This window comes from Heterodontus francisci, chromosome 48 (assembly GCF_036365525.1).
Source record: "Heterodontus francisci isolate sHetFra1 chromosome 48, sHetFra1.hap1, whole genome shotgun sequence".
Taxonomy (NCBI): Eukaryota; Metazoa; Chordata; class Chondrichthyes; order Heterodontiformes; family Heterodontidae; genus Heterodontus; species Heterodontus francisci.
Window position 1 is genome coordinate 16,908,619 of NC_090418.1, and position 22,808 is coordinate 16,931,426.

Consider the following 22,808-nt stretch of genomic DNA (forward strand, 5'->3'; position numbering starts at 1 on the left):
CCAACACAGGGTTGCTGGGTGAGCTGCACTAGGTGCCAATTAGGACCTGGGCAGCAGAGATTTCCATGAGCTCGCATTTACGGAGGGTGCAAACCGGAAGGATGTCCGCCGGCGTTTTGGAATAGTCAAGTCCACAGGTAACAGAGGCACGGATGAAGACGTCAGCAGCGGATCAGCTGAGGCAGGGACTTAGTCGCGTGACGTTGCAGAGGTGCAAGTAGGTGTCCTTGCTGATGGACCAGACGTGCGGGTGGCGGACCGGCTAAGGCTCAAGTGGGACATCGAGCTTTCCAATCGTGTGTCTCAGCGTCAGATAGCGGTCGGGAATGGGGATAAAGTCAATGCCTCGGCAACGGGGTTTGTGACGGGGAGCTGCACTGCAAATGGCCATACCTTGCTGAGCCCTCCAAATAGCAATGCATTTTCACGAGCAAATTGCAAGCACTGGACATTGTAATTTCCAGTCTGCATTCCGGCTTAATCTTTTCTCAGGCACACCTTCAGCTTCCCCACTAGTTGTTCTGAAGGTGTGGATGCTGTGCAACTCGGACAGTCCAGGCTGCAGCTTCTAATGTCACTGCTTGTGTTTGCCATTTCTCAGCACACTCTAGTTTGGCACACTTGCCAGATGATCAGTTTATAAACGTTGCAAGGCAGTGAAGCAAGAAACGACGACATGCACATTTGCTCGAGGGCAAGAAGACAATCGTTGTGACGCCTGCATTTGATGAAACCCTCTTGAATTTGTTGAAGCGCCCCTGCTGAATGCAGATTGCAAAGAAAAGCTGGGCTCACGCCATTGTCCTGTGCAGTGCAGGCACTGAGGACACGGAACAAGCTGCAACGTTGCTCTGCTGCAGACGTGGCTCAGGCTGATGTTGCAATTGGACATTGAAGCTCAATCCTCTTGATGAAGACAAGAAAGGCGCAGCAGCAGCATTTCAGCTCCATGTGCCGAACGCTTGTGTGTCCCAAATTTAACAGCAGCTGGGACAACAAGAATGCCGGTTCCACCGAGATTTGAACTCGGATCGCTGGATTCAAAGTCCAGAGTGCTCACCATTACACCATGGAACCAAGTGGCTGTCCTGTGCCAGGGCTACAGTCTTTTCTCCAACTCCCCTGGCATTCTCAGTCCCTGCAAGCATCCCTGACTGCACTTGAATGCAATATGTCGTCTGACGGAAAGCAGTGCATCCTTTCAATGGAAGATTTCACCAGCTGCACCGAGTGCAAGAGTGGATCACGTGGCAGGCAGCTGGCATAAGAGTAGCAGTCAGACGGATGGCAATGGAAAGTGATCTGGGCGGAAACTTTTCCTCCTGAATTGGACCTTGTTGTGAAATTGCAAAAGCTGCCCTTTTTGCAAATGGAATCGCGCGGAGTGAGAAAATAAGGTTCCACCGAGATTTGAACTCGGATCGCTGGATTCAGAGCCCAGAGTGCTCACCATTACACCATGGAACCCAGAGGCAACTTTGCCTTTGCAAGTTGTCAATCAGACATAGCTTTCTCTTTTACAAAAGCACAGACGACATCGAACAGAACTGTGGAATGTTTCTTGCGCAGGAAGAGGCCAGACGCAATATCAGCAACCACTTACATCTGCACAGCAGCCTTGGAGTAAGAAAATATCTGCAAGACACTTTGCAGCACTATCCGACATCATTTGCGGCGTGCCTCTTCAGAAGGATATATTTGCACAGCTGATCAAAAGCTTGATCCAATCCTTTGCTTTGAAAGAGCGCCTCAAACAAGGACAAAGAGCGAGAAAGGCCGTCGCTTTTAAGGAGGCAATTGCAGAGCTTAGCGAACAGGCAGCTGAAGGCACGGCCACCGACGCTATAATCGGGGCAGCCAAAGAGTTCAAGATGGGAGGAGCGCAGAGATTCTGCTAGCTTTGAACAGCTGAATGAGCTTACGGCGATACGCAGGGGCGAGGCGGCAAAGGAATTTTAAACAGGCATGGGAATTCGAAAAATCAGCGGTCGTCAGAACGGTTGACAATGTCGTTGCGCCAACACAGGGTTGCTGGGTGAGCTGCACTAGGTGCCAATTAGGACCTGGGCAGCAGAGATTTCCATGAGCTCGCATTTACGGAGGGTGCAAACCGGAAGGATGTCCGCCGGCGTTTTGGAATAGTCAAGTCCACAGGTAACAGAGGCACGGATGAAGACGTCAGCAGCGGATCAGCTGAGGCAGGGACTTAGTCGCGTGACGTTGCAGAGGTGCAAGTAGGTGTCCTTGCTGATGGACCAGACGTGCGGGTGGCGGACCGGCTAAGGCTCAAGTGGGACATCGAGCTTTCCAATCGTGTGTCTCAGCGTCAGATAGCGGTCGGGAATGGGGATAAAGTCAATGCCTCGGCAACGGGGTTTGTGACGGGGAGCTGCACTGCAAATGGCCATACCTTGCTGAGCCCTCCAAATAGCAATGCATTTTCACGAGCAAATTGCAAGCACTGGACATTGTAATTTCCAGTCTGCATTCCGGCTTAATCTTTTCTCAGGCACACCTTCAGCTTCCCCACTAGTTGTTCTCAAGGTGTGGATGCTGTGCAACTCGGACAGTCCAGGCTGCAGCTTCTAATGTCACTGCTTGTGTTTGCCATTTCTCAGCACACTCTAGTTTGGCACACTTGCCAGATGATCAGTTTATAAACGTTGCAAGGCAGTGAAGCAAGAAACGACGACATGCACATTTGCTCGAGGGCAAGAAGACAATCGTTGTGACGCCTGCATTTGATGAAACCCTCTTGAATTTGTTGAAGCGCCCCTGCTGAATGCAGATTGCAAAGAAAAGCTGGGCTCACGCCATTGTCCTGTGCAGTGCAGGCACTGAGGACACGGAACAAGCTGCAACGTTGCTCTGCTGCAGACGTGGCTCAGGCTGATGTTGCAATTGGACATTGAAGCTCAATCCTCTTGATGAAGACAAGAAAGGCGCAGCAGCAGCATTTCAGCTCCATGTGCCGAACGCTTGTGTGTCCCAAATTTAACAGCAGCTGGGACAACAAGAATGCCGGTTCCACCGAGATTTGAACTCGGATCGCTGGATTCAAAGTCCAGAGTGCTCACCATTACACCATGGAACCAAGTGGCTGTCCTGTGCCAGGGCTACAGTCTTTTCTCCAACTCCCCTGGCATTCTCAGTCCCTGCAAGCATCCCTGACTGCACTTGAATGCAATATGTCGTCTGACGGAAAGCAGTGCATCCTTTCAATGGAAGATTTCACCAGCTGCACCGAGTGCAAGAGTGGATCACGTGGCAGGCAGCTGGCATAAGAGTAGCAGTCAGACGGATGGCAATGGAAAGTGATCTGGGCGGAAACTTTTCCTCCTGAATTGGACCTTGTTGTGAAATTGCAAAAGCTGCCCTTTTTGCAAATGGAATCGCGCGGAGTGAGAAAATAAGGTTCCACCGAGATTTGAACTCGGATCGCTGGATTCAGAGCCCAGAGTGCTCACCATTACACCATGGAACCCAGAGGCAACTTTGCCTTTGCAAGTTGTCAATCAGACATAGCTTTCTCTTTTACAAAAGCACAGACGACATCGAACAGAACTGTGGAATGTTTCTTGCGCAGGAAGAGGCCAGACGCAATATCAGCAACCACTTACATCTGCACAGCAGCCTTGGAGTAAGAAAATATCTGCAAGACACTTTGCAGCACTATCCGACATCATTTGCGGCGTGCCTCTTCAGAAGGATATATTTGCACAGCTGATCAAAAGCTTGATCCAATCCTTTGCTTTGAAAGAGCGCCTCAAACAAGGACAAAGAGCGAGAAAGGCCGTCGCTTTTAAGGAGGCAATTGCAGAGCTTAGCGAACAGGCAGCTGAAGGCACGGCCACCGACGCTATAATCGGGGCAGCCAAAGAGTTCAAGATGGGAGGAGCGCAGAGATTCTGCTAGCTTTGAACAGCTGAATGAGCTTACGGCGATACGCAGGGGCGAGGCGGCAAAGGAATTTTAAACAGGCATGGGAATTCGAAAAATCAGCGGTCGTCAGAACGGTTGACAATGTCGTTGCGCCAACACAGGGTTGCTGGGTGAGCTGCACTAGGTGCCAATTAGGACCTGGGCAGCAGAGATTTCCATGAGCTCGCATTTACGGAGGGTGCAAACCGGAAGGATGTCCGCCGGCGTTTTGGAATAGTCAAGTCCACAGGTAACAGAGGCACGGATGAAGACGTCAGCAGCGGATCAGCTGAGGCAGGGACTTAGTCGCGTGACGTTGCAGAGGTGCAAGTAGGTGTCCTTGCTGATGGACCAGACGTGCGGGTGGCGGACCGGCTAAGGCTCAAGTGGGACATCGAGCTTTCCAATCGTGTGTCTCAGCGTCAGATAGCGGTCGGGAATGGGGATAAAGTCAATGCCTCGGCAACGGGGTTTGTGACGGGGAGCTGCACTGCAAATGGCCATACCTTGCTGAGCCCTCCAAATAGCAATGCATTTTCACGAGCAAATTGCAAGCACTGGACATTGTAATTTCCAGTCTGCATTCCGGCTTAATCTTTTCTCAGGCACACCTTCAGCTTCCCCACTAGTTGTTCTCAAGGTGTGGATGCTGTGCAACTCGGACAGTCCAGGCTGCAGCTTCTAATGTCACTGCTTGTGTTTGCCATTTCTCAGCACACTCTAGTTTGGCACACTTGCCAGATGATCAGTTTATAAACGTTGCAAGGCAGTGAAGCAAGAAACGACGACATGCACATTTGCTCGAGGGCAAGAAGACAATCGTTGTGACGCCTGCATTTGATGAAACCCTCTTGAATTTGTTGAAGCGCCCCTGCTGAATGCAGATTGCAAAGAAAAGCTGGGCTCACGCCATTGTCCTGTGCAGTGCAGGCACTGAGGACACGGAACAAGCTGCAACGTTGCTCTGCTGCAGACGTGGCTCAGGCTGATGTTGCAATTGGACATTGAAGCTCAATCCTCTTGATGAAGACAAGAAAGGCGCAGCAGCAGCATTTCAGCTCCATGTGCCGAACGCTTGTGTGTCCCAAATTTAACAGCAGCTGGGACAACAAGAATGCCGGTTCCACCGAGATTTGAACTCGGATCGCTGGATTCAAAGTCCAGAGTGCTCACCATTACACCATGGAACCAAGTGGCTGTCCTGTGCCAGGGCTACAGTCTTTTCTCCAACTCCCCTGGCATTCTCAGTCCCTGCAAGCATCCCTGACTGCACTTGAATGCAATATGTCGTCTGACGGAAAGCAGTGCATCCTTTCAATGGAAGATTTCACCAGCTGCACCGAGTGCAAGAGTGGATCACGTGGCAGGCAGCTGGCATAAGAGTAGCAGTCAGACGGATGGCAATGGAAAGTGATCTGGGCGGAAACTTTTCCTCCTGAATTGGACCTTGTTGTGAAATTGCAAAAGCTGCCCTTTTTGCAAATGGAATCGCGCGGAGTGAGAAAATAAGGTTCCACCGAGATTTGAACTCGGATCGCTGGATTCAGAGCCCAGAGTGCTCACCATTACACCATGGAACCCAGAGGCAACTTTGCCTTTGCAAGTTGTCAATCAGACATAGCTTTCTCTTTTACAAAAGCACAGACGACATCGAACAGAACTGTGGAATGTTTCTTGCGCAGGAAGAGGCCAGACGCAATATCAGCAACCACTTACATCTGCACAGCAGCCTTGGAGTAAGAAAATATCTGCAAGACACTTTGCAGCACTATCCGACATCATTTGCGGCGTGCCTCTTCAGAAGGATATATTTGCACAGCTGATCAAAAGCTTGATCCAATCCTTTGCTTTGAAAGAGCGCCTCAAACAAGGACAAAGAGCGAGAAAGGCCGTCGCTTTTAAGGAGGCAATTGCAGAGCTTAGCGAACAGGCAGCTGAAGGCACGGCCACCGACGCTATAATCGGGGCAGCCAAAGAGTTCAAGATGGGAGGAGCGCAGAGATTCTGCTAGCTTTGAACAGCTGAATGAGCTTACGGCGATACGCAGGGGCGAGGCGGCAAAGGAATTTTAAACAGGCATGGGAATTCGAAAAATCAGCGGTCGTCAGAACGGTTGACAATGTCGTTGCGCCAACACAGGGTTGCTGGGTGAGCTGCACTAGGTGCCAATTAGGACCTGGGCAGCAGAGATTTCCATGAGCTCGCATTTACGGAGGGTGCAAACCGGAAGGATGTCCGCCGGCGTTTTGGAATAGTCAAGTCCACAGGTAACAGAGGCACGGATGAAGACGTCAGCAGCGGATCAGCTGAGGCAGGGACTTAGTCGCGTGACGTTGCAGAGGTGCAAGTAGGTGTCCTTGCTGATGGACCAGACGTGCGGGTGGCGGACCGGCTAAGGCTCAAGTGGGACATCGAGCTTTCCAATCGTGTGTCTCAGCGTCAGATAGCGGTCGGGAATGGGGATAAAGTCAATGCCTCGGCAACGGGGTTTGTGACGGGGAGCTGCACTGCAAATGGCCATACCTTGCTGAGCCCTCCAAATAGCAATGCATTTTCACGAGCAAATTGCAAGCACTGGACATTGTAATTTCCAGTCTGCATTCCGGCTTAATCTTTTCTCAGGCACACCTTCAGCTTCCCCACTAGTTGTTCTCAAGGTGTGGATGCTGTGCAACTCGGACAGTCCAGGCTGCAGCTTCTAATGTCACTGCTTGTGTTTGCCATTTCTCAGCACACTCTAGTTTGGCACACTTGCCAGATGATCAGTTTATAAACGTTGCAAGGCAGTGAAGCAAGAAACGACGACATGCACATTTGCTCGAGGGCAAGAAGACAATCGTTGTGACGCCTGCATTTGATGAAACCCTCTTGAATTTGTTGAAGCGCCCCTGCTGAATGCAGATTGCAAAGAAAAGCTGGGCTCACGCCATTGTCCTGTGCAGTGCAGGCACTGAGGACACGGAACAAGCTGCAACGTTGCTCTGCTGCAGACGTGGCTCAGGCTGATGTTGCAATTGGACATTGAAGCTCAATCCTCTTGATGAAGACAAGAAAGGCGCAGCAGCAGCATTTCAGCTCCATGTGCCGAACGCTTGTGTGTCCCAAATTTAACAGCAGCTGGGACAACAAGAATGCCGGTTCCACCGAGATTTGAACTCGGATCGCTGGATTCAAAGTCCAGAGTGCTCACCATTACACCATGGAACCAAGTGGCTGTCCTGTGCCAGGGCTACAGTCTTTTCTCCAACTCCCCTGGCATTCTCAGTCCCTGCAAGCATCCCTGACTGCACTTGAATGCAATATGTCGTCTGACGGAAAGCAGTGCATCCTTTCAATGGAAGATTTCACCAGCTGCACCGAGTGCAAGAGTGGATCACGTGGCAGGCAGCTGGCATAAGAGTAGCAGTCAGACGGATGGCAATGGAAAGTGATCTGGGCGGAAACTTTTCCTCCTGAATTGGACCTTGTTGTGAAATTGCAAAAGCTGCCCTTTTTGCAAATGGAATCGCGCGGAGTGAGAAAATAAGGTTCCACCGAGATTTGAACTCGGATCGCTGGATTCAGAGCCCAGAGTGCTCACCATTACACCATGGAACCCAGAGGCAACTTTGCCTTTGCAAGTTGTCAATCAGACATAGCTTTCTCTTTTACAAAAGCACAGACGACATCGAACAGAACTGTGGAATGTTTCTTGCGCAGGAAGAGGCCAGACGCAATATCAGCAACCACTTACATCTGCACAGCAGCCTTGGAGTAAGAAAATATCTGCAAGACACTTTGCAGCACTATCCGACATCATTTGCGGCGTGCCTCTTCAGAAGGATATATTTGCACAGCTGATCAAAAGCTTGATCCAATCCTTTGCTTTGAAAGAGCGCCTCAAACAAGGACAAAGAGCGAGAAAGGCCGTCGCTTTTAAGGAGGCAATTGCAGAGCTTAGCGAACAGGCAGCTGAAGGCACGGCCACCGACGCTATAATCGGGGCAGCCAAAGAGTTCAAGATGGGAGGAGCGCAGAGATTCTGCTAGCTTTGAACAGCTGAATGAGCTTACGGCGATACGCAGGGGCGAGGCGGCAAAGGAATTTTAAACAGGCATGGGAATTCGAAAAATCAGCGGTCGTCAGAGCGGTTGACAATGTCGTTGCGCCAACACAGGGTTGCTGGGTGAGCTGCACTAGGTGCCAATTAGGACCTGGGCAGCAGAGATTTCCATGAGCTCGCATTTACGGAGGGTGCAAACCGGAAGGATGTCCGCCGGCGTTTTGGAATAGTCAAGTCCACAGGTAACAGAGGCACGGATGAAGACGTCAGCAGCGGATCAGCTGAGGCAGGGACTTAGTCGCGTGACGTTGCAGAGGTGCAAGTAGGTGTCCTTGCTGATGGACCAGACGTGCGGGTGGCGGACCGGCTGAGGCTCAAGTGGGACATCGAGGTTTCCAATCGTGTGTCTCAGCGTCAGATAGCGGTCGGGAATGGGGATAAAGTCAATGCCTCGGCAACGGAGTTTGTGACGGGGAGCTGCACTGCAAATGGCCATACCTTGCTGAGCCCTCCATTTGCAATGCATTTTCACGAGCAAATTGCAAGCACTGGACATTGTAATTTCCAGTCTGCATTCCGGCTTGATCTTTTCTCAGGCACACCTTCAGCTTCCCCACTAGTTGTTCTGAAGGTGTGGATGCTGTGCAACTCGGACAGTCCAGGCTGCAGCTTCTAATGTCACTGCTTGTGTTTGCCATTTCTCAGCACACTCTAGTTTGGCACACTTGCCAGATGATCAGTTTATAAACGTTGCAAGGCAGTGAAGCAAGAAACGACGACATGCACATTTGCTCGAGGGCAAGAAGACAATCGTTGTGACGCCTGCATTTGATGAAACCCTCTTGAATTTGTTGAAGCGCCCCTGCTGAATGCAGATTGCAAAGAAAAGCTGGGCTCACGCCATTGTCCTGTGCAGTGCAGGCACTGAGGACACGGAACAAGCTGCAAATGTGAATCAGGCTGATGTTGCAATGGGACATTGAAGCTCAATCCTCTTGATGAAGACAAGAAAGGCGCAGCAGCAGCATTTCAGCTCCATGTGCCGAACGCTTGTGTGTCCCAAATTTAACAGGAGCTGGGACAACAAGAATGCCGGTTCCACCGAGATTTGAACTCGGATCGCTGGATTCAAAGTCCAGAGTGCTCACCATTACACCATGGAACCAAGTGACTGTCCTGTGCCAGGGCTACAGTCTTTTCTCCAACTCCCCTGGCATTCTCAGTCCCTGCAAGCATCCCTGACTGCACTTGAATGCAATATGTCGTCTGACGGAAAGCAGTGCATCCTTTCAATGGAAGATTTCACCAGCTGCACCGAGTGCAAGAGTGGATCACGTGGCAGGCAGCTGGCATAAGAGTAGCAGTCAGACGGATGGCAATGGAAAGTGATCTGGGCGGAAACTTTTCCTCCTGAATTGGACCTTGTTGTGAAATTGCAAAAGCTGCCCTTTTTGCAAATGGAATCGCGCGGAGTGAGAAAATAAGGTTCCACCGAGATTTGAACTCGGATCGCTGGATTCAGAGCCCAGAGTGCTCACCATTACACCATGGAACCCAGAGGCAACTTTGCCTTTGCAAGTTGTCAATCAGACATAGCTTTCTCTTTTACAAAAGCACAGACGACATCGAACAGAACTGTGGAATGTTTCTTGCGCAGGAAGAGGCCAGACGCAATATCAGCAACCACTTACATCTGCACAGCAGCCTTGGAGTAAGAAAATATCTGCAAGACACTTTGCAGCACTATCCGACATCATTTGCGGCGTGCCTCTTCAGAAGGATATATTTGCACAGCTGATCAAAAGCTTGATCCAATCCTTTGCTTTGAAAGAGCGCCTCAAACAAGGACAAAGAGCGAGAAAGGCCGTCGCTTTTAAGGAGGCAGTTGCAGAGCTTAGCGAACAGGCAGCTGAAGGCACGGCCACCGACGCTATAATCGGGGCAGCCAAAGAGTTCAAGATGGGAGGAGCGCAGAGATTCTGCTAGCTTTGAACAGCTGAATGAGCTTACGGCGATACGCAGGGGCGAGGCGGCAAAGGAATTTTAAACAGGCATGGGAATTCGAAAAATCAGCGGTCGTCAGAACGGTTGACAATGTCGTTGCGCCAACACAGGGTTGCTGGGTGAGCTGCACTAGGTGCCAATTAGGACCTGGGCAGCAGAGATTTCCATGAGCTCGCATTTACGGAGGGTGCAAACCGGAAGGATGTCCGCCGGCGTTTTGGAATAGTCAAGTCCACAGGTAACAGAGGCACGGATGAAGACGTCAGCAGCGGATCAGCTGAGGCAGGGACTTAGTCGCGTGACGTTGCAGAGGTGCAAGTAGGTGTCCTTGCTGATGGACCAGACGTGCGGGTGGCGGACCGGCTAAGGCTCAAGTGGGACATCGAGCTTTCCAATCGTGTGTCTCAGCGTCAGATAGCGGTCGGGAATGGGGATAAAGTCAATGCCTCGGCAACGGGGTTTGTGACGGGGAGCTGCACTGCAAATGGCCATACCTTGCTGAGCCCTCCAAATAGCAATGCATTTTCACGAGCAAATTGCAAGCACTGGACATTGTAATTTCCAGTCTGCATTCCGGCTTAATCTTTTCTCAGGCACACCTTCAGCTTCCCCACTAGTTGTTCTCAAGGTGTGGATGCTGTGCAACTCGGACAGTCCAGGCTGCAGCTTCTAATGTCACTGCTTGTGTTTGCCATTTCTCAGCACACTCTAGTTTGGCACACTTGCCAGATGATCAGTTTATAAACGTTGCAAGGCAGTGAAGCAAGAAACGACGACATGCACATTTGCTCGAGGGCAAGAAGACAATCGTTGTGACGCCTGCATTTGATGAAACCCTCTTGAATTTGTTGAAGCGCCCCTGCTGAATGCAGATTGCAAAGAAAAGCTGGGCTCACGCCATTGTCCTGTGCAGTGCAGGCACTGAGGACACGGAACAAGCTGCAACGTTGCTCTGCTGCAGACGTGGCTCAGGCTGATGTTGCAATTGGACATTGAAGCTCAATCCTCTTGATGAAGACAAGAAAGGCGCAGCAGCAGCATTTCAGCTCCATGTGCCGAACGCTTGTGTGTCCCAAATTTAACAGCAGCTGGGACAACAAGAATGCCGGTTCCACCGAGATTTGAACTCGGATCGCTGGATTCAAAGTCCAGAGTGCTCACCATTACACCATGGAACCAAGTGGCTGTCCTGTGCCAGGGCTACAGTCTTTTCTCCAACTCCCCTGGCATTCTCAGTCCCTGCAAGCATCCCTGACTGCACTTGAATGCAATATGTCGTCTGACGGAAAGCAGTGCATCCTTTCAATGGAAGATTTCACCAGCTGCACCGAGTGCAAGAGTGGATCACGTGGCAGGCAGCTGGCATAAGAGTAGCAGTCAGACGGATGGCAATGGAAAGTGATCTGGGCGGAAACTTTTCCTCCTGAATTGGACCTTGTTGTGAAATTGCAAAAGCTGCCCTTTTTGCAAATGGAATCGCGCGGAGTGAGAAAATAAGGTTCCACCGAGATTTGAACTCGGATCGCTGGATTCAGAGCCCAGAGTGCTCACCATTACACCATGGAACCCAGAGGCAACTTTGCCTTTGCAAGTTGTCAATCAGACATAGCTTTCTCTTTTACAAAAGCACAGACGACATCGAACAGAACTGTGGAATGTTTCTTGCGCAGGAAGAGGCCAGACGCAATATCAGCAACCACTTACATCTGCACAGCAGCCTTGGAGTAAGAAAATATCTGCAAGACACTTTGCAGCACTATCCGACATCATTTGCGGCGTGCCTCTTCAGAAGGATATATTTGCACAGCTGATCAAAAGCTTGATCCAATCCTTTGCTTTGAAAGAGCGCCTCAAACAAGGACAAAGAGCGAGAAAGGCCGTCGCTTTTAAGGAGGCAATTGCAGAGCTTAGCGAACAGGCAGCTGAAGGCACGGCCACCGACGCTATAATCGGGGCAGCCAAAGAGTTCAAGATGGGAGGAGCGCAGAGATTCTGCTAGCTTTGAACAGCTGAATGAGCTTACGGCGATACGCAGGGGCGAGGCGGCAAAGGAATTTTAAACAGGCATGGGAATTCGAAAAATCAGCGGTCGTCAGAGCGGTTGACAATGTCGTTGCGCCAACACAGGGTTGCTGGGTGAGCTGCACTAGGTGCCAATTAGGACCTGGGCAGCAGAGATTTCCATGAGCTCGCATTTACGGAGGGTGCAAACCGGAAGGATGTCCGCCGGCGTTTTGGAATAGTCAAGTCCACAGGTAACAGAGGCACGGATGAAGACGTCAGCAGCGGATCAGCTGAGGCAGGGACTTAGTCGCGTGACGTTGCAGAGGTGCAAGTAGGTGTCCTTGCTGATGGACCAGACGTGCGGGTGGCGGACCGGCTGAGGCTCAAGTGGGACATCGAGGTTTCCAATCGTGTGTCTCAGCGTCAGATAGCGGTCGGGAATGGGGATAAAGTCAATGCCTCGGCAACGGAGTTTGTGACGGGGAGCTGCACTGCAAATGGCCATACCTTGCTGAGCCCTCCATTTGCAATGCATTTTCACGAGCAAATTGCAAGCACTGGACATTGTAATTTCCAGTCTGCATTCCGGCTTGATCTTTTCTCAGGCACACCTTCAGCTTCCCCACTAGTTGTTCTGAAGGTGTGGATGCTGTGCAACTCGGACAGTCCAGGCTGCAGCTTCTAATGTCACTGCTTGTGTTTGCCATTTCTCAGCACACTCTAGTTTGGCACACTTGCCAGATGATCAGTTTATAAACGTTGCAAGGCAGTGAAGCAAGAAACGACGACATGCACATTTGCTCGAGGGCAAGAAGACAATCGTTGTGACGCCTGCATTTGATGAAACCCTCTTGAATTTGTTGAAGCGCCCCTGCTGAATGCAGATTGCAAAGAAAAGCTGGGCTCACGCCATTGTCCTGTGCAGTGCAGGCACTGAGGACACGGAACAAGCTGCAAATGTGAATCAGGCTGATGTTGCAATGGGACATTGAAGCTCAATCCTCTTGATGAAGACAAGAAAGGCGCAGCAGCAGCATTTCAGCTCCATGTGCCGAACGCTTGTGTGTCCCAAATTTAACAGGAGCTGGGACAACAAGAATGCCGGATCCACCGAGATTTGAACTCGGATCGCTGGATTCAAAGTCCAGAGTGCTCACCATTACACCATGGAACCAAGTGACTGTCCTGTGCCAGGGCTACAGTCTTTTCTCCAACTCCCCTGGCATTCTCAGTCCCTGCAAGCATCCCTGACTGCACTTGAATGCAATATGTCGTCTGACGGAAAGCAGTGCATCCTTTCAATGGAAGATTTCACCAGCTGCACCGAGTGCAAGAGTGGATCACGTGGCAGGCAGCTGGCATAAGAGTAGCAGTCAGACGGATGGCAATGGAAAGTGATCTGGGCGGAAACTTTTCCTCCTGAATTGGACCTTGTTGTGAAATTGCAAAAGCTGCCCTTTTTGCAAATGGAATCGCGCGGAGTGAGAAAATAAGGTTCCACCGAGATTTGAACTCGGATCGCTGGATTCAGAGCCCAGAGTGCTCACCATTACACCATGGAACCCAGAGGCAACTTTGCCTTTGCAAGTTGTCAATCAGACATAGCTTTCTCTTTTACAAAAGCACAGACGACATCGAACAGAACTGTGGAATGTTTCTTGCGCAGGAAGAGGCCAGACGCAATATCAGCAACCACTTACATCTGCACAGCAGCCTTGGAGTAAGAAAATATCTGCAAGACACTTTGCAGCACTATCCGACATCATTTGCGGCGTGCCTCTTCAGAAGGATATATTTGCACAGCTGATCAAAAGCTTGATCCAATCCTTTGCTTTGAAAGAGCGCCTCAAACAAGGACAAAGAGCGAGAAAGGCCGTCGCTTTTAAGGAGGCAATTGCAGAGCTTAGCGAACAGGCAGCTGAAGGCACGGCCACCGACGCTATAATCGGGGCAGCCAAAGAGTTCAAGATGGGAGGAGCGCAGAGATTCTGCTAGCTTTGAACAGCTGAATGAGCTTACGGCGATACGCAGGGGCGAGGCGGCAAAGGAATTTTAAACAGGCATGGGAATTCGAAAAATCAGCGGTCGTCAGAGCGGTTGACAATGTCGTTGCGCCAACACAGGGTTGCTGGGTGAGCTGCACTAGGTGCCAATTAGGACCTGGGCAGCAGAGATTTCCATGAGCTCGCATTTACGGAGGGTGCAAACCGGAAGGATGTCCGCCGGCGTTTTGGAATAGTCAAGTCCACAGGTAACAGAGGCACGGATGAAGACGTCAGCAGCGGATCAGCTGAGGCAGGGACTTAGTCGCGTGACGTTGCAGAGGTGCAAGTAGGTGTCCTTGCTGATGGACCAGACGTGCGGGTGGCGGACCGGCTGAGGCTCAAGTGGGACATCGAGCTTTCCAATCGTGTGTCTCAGCGTCAGATAGCGGTCGGGAATGGGGATAAAGTCAATGCCTCGGCAACGGAGTTTGTGACGGGGAGCTGCACTGCAAATGGCCATACCTTGCTGAGCCCTCCATTTGCAATGCATTTTCACGAGCAAATTGCAAGCACTGGACATTGTAATTTCCAGTCTGCATTCCGGCTTGATCTTTTCTCAGGCACACCTTCAGCTTCCCCACTAGTTGTTCTGAAGGTGTGGATGCTGTGCAACTCGGACAGTCCAGGCTGCAGCTTCTAATGTCACTGCTTGTGTTTGCCATTTCTCAGCACACTCTAGTTTGGCACACTTGCCAGATGATCAGTTTATAAACGTTGCAAGGCAGTGAAGCAAGAAACGACGACATGCACATTTGCTCGAGGGCAAGAAGACAATCGTTGTGACGCCTGCATTTGATGAAACCCTCTTGAATTTGTTGAAGCGCCCCTGCTGAATGCAGATTGCAAAGAAAAGCTGGGCTCACGCCATTGTCCTGTGCAGTGCAGGCACTGAGGACACGGAACAAGCTGCAAATGTGAATCAGGCTGATGTTGCAATGGGACATTGAAGCTCAATCCTCTTGATGAAGACAAGAAAGGCGCAGCAGCAGCATTTCAGCTCCATGTGCCGAACGCTTGTGTGTCCCAAATTTAACAGGAGCTGGGACAACAAGAATGCCGGTTCCACCGAGATTTGAACTCGGATCGCTGGATTCAAAGTCCAGAGTGCTCACCATTACACCATGGAACCAAGTGGCTGTCCTGTGCCAGGGCTACAGTCTTTTCTCCAACTCCCCTGGCATTCTCAGTCCCTGCAAGCATCCCTGACTGCACTTGAATGCAATATGTCGTCTGACGGAAAGCAGTGCATCCTTTCAATGGAAGATTTCACCAGCTGCACCGAGTGCAAGAGTGGATCACGTGGCAGGCAGCTGGCATAAGAGTAGCAGTCAGACGGATGGCAATGGAAAGTGATCTGGGCGGAAGCTTTTCCTCCTGAATTGGACCTTGTTGTGAAATTGCAAAAGCTGCCCTTTTTGCAAATGGAATCGCGCGGAGTGAGAAAATAAGGTTCCACCGAGATTTGAACTCGGATCGCTGGATTCAGAGCCCAGAGTGCTCACCATTACACCATGGAACCCAGAGGCAACTTTGCCTTTGCAAGTTGTCAATCAGACATAGCTTTCTCTTTTACAAAAGCACAGACGACATCGAACAGAACTGTGGAATGTTTCTTGCGCAGGAAGAGGCCAGACGCAATATCAGCAACCACTTACATCTGCACAGCAGCCTTGGAGTAAGAAAATATCTGCAAGACACTTTGCAGCACTATCCGACATCATTTGCGGCGTGCCTCTTCAGAAGGATATATTTGCACAGCTGATCAAAAGCTTGATCCAATCCTTTGCTTTGAAAGAGCGCCTCAAACAAGGACAAAGAGCGAGAAAGGCCGTCGCTTTTAAGGAGGCAATTGCAGAGCTTAGCGAACAGGCAGCTGAAGGCACGGCCACCGACGCTATAATCGGGGCAGCCAAAGAGTTCAAGATGGGAGGAGCGCAGAGATTCTGCTAGCTTTGAACAGCTGAATGAGCTTACGGCGATACGCAGGGGCGAGGCGGCAAAGGAATTTTAAACAGGCATGGGAATTCGAAAAATCAGCGGTCGTCAGAGCGGTTGACAATGTCGTTGCGCCAACACAGGGTTGCTGGGTGAGCTGCACTAGGTGCCAATTAGGACCTGGGCAGCAGAGATTTCCATGAGCTCGCATTTACGGAGGGTGCAAACCGGAAGGATGTCCGCCGGCGTTTTGGAATAGTCAAGTCCACAGGTAACAGAGGCACGGATGAAGACGTCAGCAGCGGATCAGCTGAGGCAGGGACTTAGTCGCGTGACGTTGCAGAGGTGCAAGTAGGTGTCCTTGCTGATGGACCAGACGTGCGGGTGGCGGACCGGCTAAGGCTCAAGTGGGACATCGAGCTTTCCAATCGTGTGTCTCAGCGTCAGATAGCGGTCGGGAATGGGGATAAAGTCAATGCCTCGGCAACGGGGTTTGTGACGGGGAGCTGCACTGCAAATGGCCATACCTTGCTGAGCCCTCCAAATAGCAATGCATTTTCACGAGCAAATTGCAAGCACTGGACATTGTAATTTCCAGTCTGCATTCCGGCTTAATCTTTTCTCAGGCACACCTTCAGCTTCCCCACTAGTTGTTCTGAAGGTGTGGATGCTGTGCAACTCGGACAGTCCAGGCTGCAGCTTCTAATGTCACTGCTTGTGTTTGCCATTTCTCAGCACACTCTAGTTTGGCACACTTGCCAGATGATCAGTTTATAAACGTTGCAAGGCAGTGAAGCAAGAAACGACGACATGCACATTTGCTCGAGGGCAAGAAGACAATCGTTGTGACGCCTGCATTTGATGAAACCCTCTTGAATTTGTTGAAGCGCCCCTGCTGAATGCAGATTGCAAAGAAAAGCTGGGCTCACGCCATTGTCCTGTGCAGTGCAGGCACTGAGGACACGGAACAAGCTGCAACGTTGCTCTGCTGCAGACGTGGCTCAGGCTGATGTTGCAATTGGACATTGAAGCTCAATCCTCTTGATGAAGACAAGAAAGGCGCAGCAGCAGCATTTCAGCTCCATGTGCCGAACGCTTGTGTGTCCCAAATTTAACAGCAGCTGGGACAACAAGAATGCCGGTTCCACCGAGATTTGAACTCGGATCGCTGGATTCAAAGTCCAGAGTGCTCACCATTACACCATGGAACCAAGTGGCTGTCCTGTGCCAGGGCTACAGTCTTTTCTCCAACTCCCCTGGCATTCTCAGTCCCTGCAAGCATCCCTGACTGCACTTGAATGCAATATGTCGTCTGACGGAAAGCAGTGCATCCTTTCAATGGAAGATTTCACCAGCTGCACCGAGTGCAAGAGTGGATCACGTGGCAGGCAGCTGGCATAAGAGTAGCAGTCAGACGGATGGCAATGGAAAGTGATCTGGGCGGAAACTTTTCCTCCTGAATTGGACCTTGTTGTGAAATTGCAAAAGCTGCCCTTTTTGCAAATGGAATCGCGCGGAGTGAGAAAATAAGGTTCCACCGAGATTTGAACTCGGATCGCTGGATTCAGAGCCCAGAGTGCTCACCATTACACCATGGAACCCAGAGGCAACTTTGCCTTTGCAAGTTGTCAATCAGACATAGCTTTCTCTTTTACAAAAGCACAGACGACATCGAACAGAACTGTGGAATGTTTCTTGCGCAGGAAGAGGCCAGACGCAATATCAGCAACCACTTACATCTGCACAGCAGCCTTGGAGTAAGAAAATATCTGCAAGACACTTTGCAGCACTATCCGACATCATTTGCGGCGTGCCTCTTCAGAAGGATATATTTGCACAGCTGATCAAAAGCTTGATCCAATCCTTTGCTTTGAAAGAGCGCCTCAAACAAGGACAAAGAGCGAGAAAGGCCGTCGCTTTTAAGGAGGCAATTGCAGAGCTTAGCGAACAGGCAGCTGAAGGCACGGCCACCGACGCTATAATCGGGGCAGCCAAAGAGTTCAAGATGGGAGGAGCGCAGAGATTCTGCTAGCTTTGAACAGCTGAATGAGCTTACGGCGATACGCAGGGGCGAGGCGGCAAAGGAATTTTAAACAGGCATGGGAATTCGAAAAATCAGCGGTCGTCAGAGCGGTTGACAATGTCGTTGCGCCAACACAGGGTTGCTGGGTGAGCTGCACTAGGTGCCAATTAGGACCTGGGCAGCAGAGATTTCCATGAGCTCGCATTTACGGAGGGTGCAAACCGGAAGGATGTCCGCCGGCGTTTTGGAATAGTCAAGTCCACAGGTAACAGAGGCACGGATGAAGACGTCAGCAGCGGATCAGCTGAGGCAGGGACTTAGTCGCGTGACGTTGCAGAGGTGCAAGTAGGTGTCCTTGCTGATGGACCAGACGTGCGGGTGGCGGACCGGCTGAGGCTCAAGTGGGACATCGAGCTTTCCAATCGTGTGTCTCAGCGTCAGATAGCGGTCGGGAATGGGGATAAAGTCAATGCCTCGGCAACGGGGTTTGTGACGGGGAGCTGCACTGCAAATGGCCATACCTTGCTGAGCCCTCCAAATAGCAATGCATTTTCACGAGCAAATTGCAAGCACTGGACATTGTAATTTCCAGTCTGCATTCCGGCTTAATCTTTTCTCAGGCACACCTTCAGCTTCCCCACTAGTTGTTCTGAAGGTGTGGATGCTGTGCAACTCGGACAGTCCAGGCTGCAGCTTCTAATGTCACTGCTTGTGTTTGCCATTTCTCAGCACACTCTAGTTTGGCACACTTGCCAGATGATCAGTTTATAAACGTTGCAAGGCAGTGAAGCAAGAAACGACGACATGCACATTTGCTCGAGGGCAAGAAGACAATCGTTGTGACGCCTGCATTTGATGAAACCCTCTTGAATTTGTTGAAGCGCCCCTGCTGAATGCAGATTGCAAAGAAAAGCTGGGCTCACGCCATTGTCCTGTGCAGTGCAGGCACTGAGGACACGGAACAAGCTGCAACGTTGCTCTGCTGCAGACGTGGCTCAGGCTGATGTTGCAATTGGACATTGAAGCTCAATCCTCTTGATGAAGACAAGAAAGGCGCAGCAGCAGCATTTCAGCTCCATGTGCCGAACGCTTGTGTGTCCCAAATTTAACAGCAGCTGGGACAACAAGAATGCCGGTTCCACCGAGATTTGAACTCGGATCGCTGGATTCAAAGTCCAGAGTGCTCACCATTACACCATGGAACCAAGTGGCTGTCCTGTGCCAGGGCTACAGTCTTTTCTCCAACTCCCCTGGCATTCTCAGTCCCTGCAAGCATCCCTGACTGCACTTGAATGCAATATGTCGTCTGACGGAAAGCAGTGCATCCTTTCAATGGAAGATTTCACCAGCTGCACCGAGTGCAAGAGTGGATCACGTGGCAGGCAGCTGGCATAAGAGTAGCAGTCAGACGGATGGCAATGGAAAGTGATCTGGGCGGAAGCTTTTCCTCCTGAATTGGACCTTGTTGTGAAATTGCAAAAGCTGCCCTTTTTGCAAATGGAATCGCGCGGAGTGAGAAAATAAGGTTCCACCGAGATTTGAACTCGGATCGCTGGATTCAGAGCCCAGAGTGCTCACCATTACACCATGGAACCCAGAGGCAACTTTGCCTTTGCAAGTTGTCAATCAGACATAGCTTTCTCTTTTACAAAAGCACAGACGACATCGAACAGAACTGTGGAATGTTTCTTGCGCAGGAAGAGGCCAGACGCAATATCAGCAACCACTTACATCTGCACAGCAGCCTTGGAGTAAGAAAATATCTGCAAGACACTTTGCAGCACTATCCGACATCATTTGCGGCGTGCCTCTTCAGAAGGATATATTTGCACAGCTGATCAAAAGCTTGATCCAATCCTTTGCTTTGAAAGAGCGCCTCAAACAAGGACAAAGAGCGAGAAAGGCCGTCGCTTTTAAGGAGGCAATTGCAGAGCTTAGCGAACAGGCAGCTGAAGGCACGGCCACCGACGCTATAATCGGGGCAGCCAAAGAGTTCAAGATGGGAGGAGCGCAGAGATTCTGCTAGCTTTGAACAGCTGAATGAGCTTACGGCGATACGCAGGGGCGAGGCGGCAAAGGAATTTTAAACAGGCATGGGAATTCGAAAAATCAGCGGTCGTCAGAGCGGTTGACAATGTCGTTGCGCCAACACAGCGTTGCTGGGTGAGCTGCACTAGGTGCCAATTAGGACCTGGGCAGCAGAGATTTCCATGAGCTCGCATTTACGGAGGGTGCAAACCGGAAGGATGTCCGCCGGCGTTTTGGAATAGTCAAGTCCACAGGTAACAGAGGCACGGATGAAGACGTCAGCAGCGGATCAGCTGAGGCAGGGACTTAGTCGCGTGACGTTGCAGAGGTGCAAGTAGGTGTCCTTGCTGATGGACCAGACGTGCGGGTGGCGGACCGGCTGAGGCTCAAGTGGGACATCGAGCTTTCCAATCGTGTGTCTCAGCGTCAGATAGCGGTCGGGAATGGGGATAAAGTCAATGCCTCGGCAACGGGGTTTGTGACGGGGAGCTGCACTGCAAATGGCCATACCTTGCTGAGCCCTCCAAATAGCAATGCATTTTCACGAGCAAATTGCAAGCACTGGACATTGTAATTTCCAGTCTGCATTCCGGCTTAATCTTTTCTCAGGCACACCTTCAGCTTCCCCACTAGTTGTTCTGAAGGTGTGGATGCTGTGCAACTCGGACAGTCCAGGCTGCAGCTTCTAATGTCACTGCTTGTGTTTGCCATTTCTCAGCACACTCTAGTTTGGCACACTTGCCAGATGATCAGTTTATAAACGTTGCAAGGCAGTGAAGCAAGAAACGACGACATGCACATTTGCTCGAGGGCAAGAAGACAATCGTTGTGACGCCTGCATTTGATGAAACCCTCTTGAATTTGTTGAAGCGCCCCTGCTGAATGCAGATTGCAAAGAAAAGCTGGGCTCACGCCATTGTCCTGTGCAGTGCAGGCACTGAGGACACGGAACAAGCTGCAACGTTGCTCTGCTGCAGACGTGGCTCAGGCTGATGTTGCAATTGGACATTGAAGCTCAATCCTCTTGATGAAGACAAGAAAGGCGCAGCAGCAGCATTTCAGCTCCATGTGCCGAACGCTTGTGTGTCCCAAATTTAACAGCAGCTGGGACAACAAGAATGCCGGTTCCACCGAGATTTGAACTCGGATCGCTGGATTCAAAGTCCAGAGTGCTCACCATTACACCATGGAACCAAGTGGCTGTCCTGTGCCAGGGCTACAGTCTTTTCTCCAACTCCCCTGGCATTCTCAGTCCCTGCAAGCATCCCTGACTGCACTTGAATGCAATATGTCGTCTGACGGAAAGCAGTGCATCCTTTCAATGGAAGATTTCACCAGCTGCACCGAGTGCAAGAGTGGATCACGTGGCAGGCAGCTGGCATAAGAGTAGCAGTCAGACGGATGGCAATGGAAAGTGATCTGGGCGGAAGCTTTTCCTCCTGAATTGGACCTTGTTGTGAAATTGCAAAAGCTGCCCTTTTTGCAAATGGAATCGCGCGGAGTGAGAAAATAAGGTTCCACCGAGATTTGAACTCGGATCGCTGGATTCAGAGCCCAGAGTGCTCACCATTACACCATGGAACCCAGAGGCAACTTTGCCTTTGCAAGTTGTCAATCAGACATAGCTTTCTCTTTTACAAAAGCACAGACGACATCGAACAGAACTGTGGAATGTTTCTTGCGCAGGAAGAGGCCAGACGCAATATCAGCAACCACTTACATCTGCACAGCAGCCTTGGAGTAAGAAAATATCTGCAAGACACTTTGCAGCACTATCCGACATCATTTGCGGCGTGCCTCTTCAGAAGGATATATTTGCACAGCTGATCAAAAGCTTGATCCAATCCTTTGCTTTGAAAGAGCGCCTCAAACAAGGACAAAGAGCGAGAAAGGCCGTCGCTTTTAAGGAGGCAATTGCAGAGCTTAGCGAACAGGCAGCTGAAGGCACGGCCACCGACGCTATAATCGGGGCAGCCAAAGAGTTCAAGATGGGAGGAGCGCAGAGATTCTGCTAGCTTTGAACAGCTGAATGAGCTTACGGCGATACGCAGGGGCGAGGCGGCAAAGGAATTTTAAACAGGCATGGGAATTCGAAAAATCAGCGGTCGTCAGAGCGGTTGACAATGTCGTTGCGCCAACACAGGGTTGCTGGGTGAGCTGCACTAGGTGCCAATTAGGACCTGGGCAGCAGAGATTTCCATGAGCTCGCATTTACGGAGGGTGCAAACCGGAAGGATGTCCGCCGGCGTTTTGGAATAGTCAAGTCCACAGGTAACAGAGGCACGGATGAAGACGTCAGCAGCGGATCAGCTGAGGCAGGGACTTAGTCGCGTGACGTTGCAGAGGTGCAAGTAGGTGTCCTTGCTGATGGACCAGACGTGCGGGTGGCGGACCGGCTGAGGCTCAAGTGGGACATCGAGCTTTCCAATCGTGTGTCTCAGCGTCAGATAGCGGTCGGGAATGGGGATAAAGTCAATGCCTCGGCAACGGGGTTTGTGACGGGGAGCTGCACTGCAAATGGCCATACCTTGCTGAGCCCTCCAAATAGCAATGCATTTTCACGAGCAAATTGCAAGCACTGGACATTGTAATTTCCAGTCTGCATTCCGGCTTGATCTTTTCTCAGGCACACCTTCAGCTTCCCCACTAGTTGTTCTGAAGGTGTGGATGCTGTGCAACTCGGACAGTCCAGGCTGCAGCTTCTAATGTCACTGCTTGTGTTTGCCATTTCTCAGCACACTCTAGTTTGGCACACTTGCCAGATGATCAGTTTATAAACGTTGCAAGGCAGTGAAGCAAGAAACGA

General features: G+C 50.9%; 22 non-coding genes across 22 annotated transcripts; all 22 read right to left on the bottom strand.

The window, feature by feature from the left end:
• Positions 1–1,005: 1,005 nt before the first annotated feature.
• Positions 1,006–1,077, bottom strand: trnaq-uug (transfer RNA glutamine (anticodon UUG)). The gene has a single exon. It is a non-coding gene; the product is annotated as a tRNA-Gln (tRNA).
• A 318-nt stretch (positions 1,078–1,395) lies between these two features.
• trnaq-cug (transfer RNA glutamine (anticodon CUG)) lies at positions 1,396–1,467 on the bottom strand. Its single transcript has one exon. It is a non-coding gene; the product is annotated as a tRNA-Gln (tRNA).
• Positions 1,468–3,022: 1,555 nt separating this feature from the next.
• trnaq-uug (transfer RNA glutamine (anticodon UUG)) lies at positions 3,023–3,094 on the bottom strand. Its single transcript has one exon. It is a non-coding gene; the product is annotated as a tRNA-Gln (tRNA).
• A 318-nt stretch (positions 3,095–3,412) lies between these two features.
• On the bottom strand, positions 3,413–3,484 carry trnaq-cug (transfer RNA glutamine (anticodon CUG)). Its single transcript has one exon. It is a non-coding gene; the product is annotated as a tRNA-Gln (tRNA).
• Positions 3,485–5,039: 1,555 nt separating this feature from the next.
• Positions 5,040–5,111, bottom strand: trnaq-uug (transfer RNA glutamine (anticodon UUG)). The gene has a single exon. It is a non-coding gene; the product is annotated as a tRNA-Gln (tRNA).
• Positions 5,112–5,429: 318 nt separating this feature from the next.
• trnaq-cug (transfer RNA glutamine (anticodon CUG)) lies at positions 5,430–5,501 on the bottom strand. The gene has a single exon. It is a non-coding gene; the product is annotated as a tRNA-Gln (tRNA).
• A 1,555-nt stretch (positions 5,502–7,056) lies between these two features.
• trnaq-uug (transfer RNA glutamine (anticodon UUG)) lies at positions 7,057–7,128 on the bottom strand. The gene has a single exon. It is a non-coding gene; the product is annotated as a tRNA-Gln (tRNA).
• A 318-nt stretch (positions 7,129–7,446) lies between these two features.
• On the bottom strand, positions 7,447–7,518 carry trnaq-cug (transfer RNA glutamine (anticodon CUG)). Its single transcript has one exon. It is a non-coding gene; the product is annotated as a tRNA-Gln (tRNA).
• Positions 7,519–9,056: 1,538 nt separating this feature from the next.
• trnaq-uug (transfer RNA glutamine (anticodon UUG)) lies at positions 9,057–9,128 on the bottom strand. Its single transcript has one exon. It is a non-coding gene; the product is annotated as a tRNA-Gln (tRNA).
• A 318-nt stretch (positions 9,129–9,446) lies between these two features.
• Positions 9,447–9,518, bottom strand: trnaq-cug (transfer RNA glutamine (anticodon CUG)). The gene has a single exon. It is a non-coding gene; the product is annotated as a tRNA-Gln (tRNA).
• Positions 9,519–11,073: 1,555 nt separating this feature from the next.
• On the bottom strand, positions 11,074–11,145 carry trnaq-uug (transfer RNA glutamine (anticodon UUG)). Its single transcript has one exon. It is a non-coding gene; the product is annotated as a tRNA-Gln (tRNA).
• Positions 11,146–11,463: 318 nt separating this feature from the next.
• Positions 11,464–11,535, bottom strand: trnaq-cug (transfer RNA glutamine (anticodon CUG)). Its single transcript has one exon. It is a non-coding gene; the product is annotated as a tRNA-Gln (tRNA).
• Positions 11,536–13,073: 1,538 nt separating this feature from the next.
• Positions 13,074–13,145, bottom strand: trnaq-uug (transfer RNA glutamine (anticodon UUG)). The gene has a single exon. It is a non-coding gene; the product is annotated as a tRNA-Gln (tRNA).
• Positions 13,146–13,463: 318 nt separating this feature from the next.
• trnaq-cug (transfer RNA glutamine (anticodon CUG)) lies at positions 13,464–13,535 on the bottom strand. The gene has a single exon. It is a non-coding gene; the product is annotated as a tRNA-Gln (tRNA).
• Positions 13,536–15,073: 1,538 nt separating this feature from the next.
• Positions 15,074–15,145, bottom strand: trnaq-uug (transfer RNA glutamine (anticodon UUG)). The gene has a single exon. It is a non-coding gene; the product is annotated as a tRNA-Gln (tRNA).
• Positions 15,146–15,463: 318 nt separating this feature from the next.
• trnaq-cug (transfer RNA glutamine (anticodon CUG)) lies at positions 15,464–15,535 on the bottom strand. Its single transcript has one exon. It is a non-coding gene; the product is annotated as a tRNA-Gln (tRNA).
• A 1,555-nt stretch (positions 15,536–17,090) lies between these two features.
• trnaq-uug (transfer RNA glutamine (anticodon UUG)) lies at positions 17,091–17,162 on the bottom strand. Its single transcript has one exon. It is a non-coding gene; the product is annotated as a tRNA-Gln (tRNA).
• Positions 17,163–17,480: 318 nt separating this feature from the next.
• On the bottom strand, positions 17,481–17,552 carry trnaq-cug (transfer RNA glutamine (anticodon CUG)). The gene has a single exon. It is a non-coding gene; the product is annotated as a tRNA-Gln (tRNA).
• Positions 17,553–19,107: 1,555 nt separating this feature from the next.
• On the bottom strand, positions 19,108–19,179 carry trnaq-uug (transfer RNA glutamine (anticodon UUG)). The gene has a single exon. It is a non-coding gene; the product is annotated as a tRNA-Gln (tRNA).
• Positions 19,180–19,497: 318 nt separating this feature from the next.
• On the bottom strand, positions 19,498–19,569 carry trnaq-cug (transfer RNA glutamine (anticodon CUG)). The gene has a single exon. It is a non-coding gene; the product is annotated as a tRNA-Gln (tRNA).
• Positions 19,570–21,124: 1,555 nt separating this feature from the next.
• trnaq-uug (transfer RNA glutamine (anticodon UUG)) lies at positions 21,125–21,196 on the bottom strand. The gene has a single exon. It is a non-coding gene; the product is annotated as a tRNA-Gln (tRNA).
• Positions 21,197–21,514: 318 nt separating this feature from the next.
• On the bottom strand, positions 21,515–21,586 carry trnaq-cug (transfer RNA glutamine (anticodon CUG)). Its single transcript has one exon. It is a non-coding gene; the product is annotated as a tRNA-Gln (tRNA).
• Between the last annotated feature and the right edge of the window lie 1,222 nt (positions 21,587–22,808).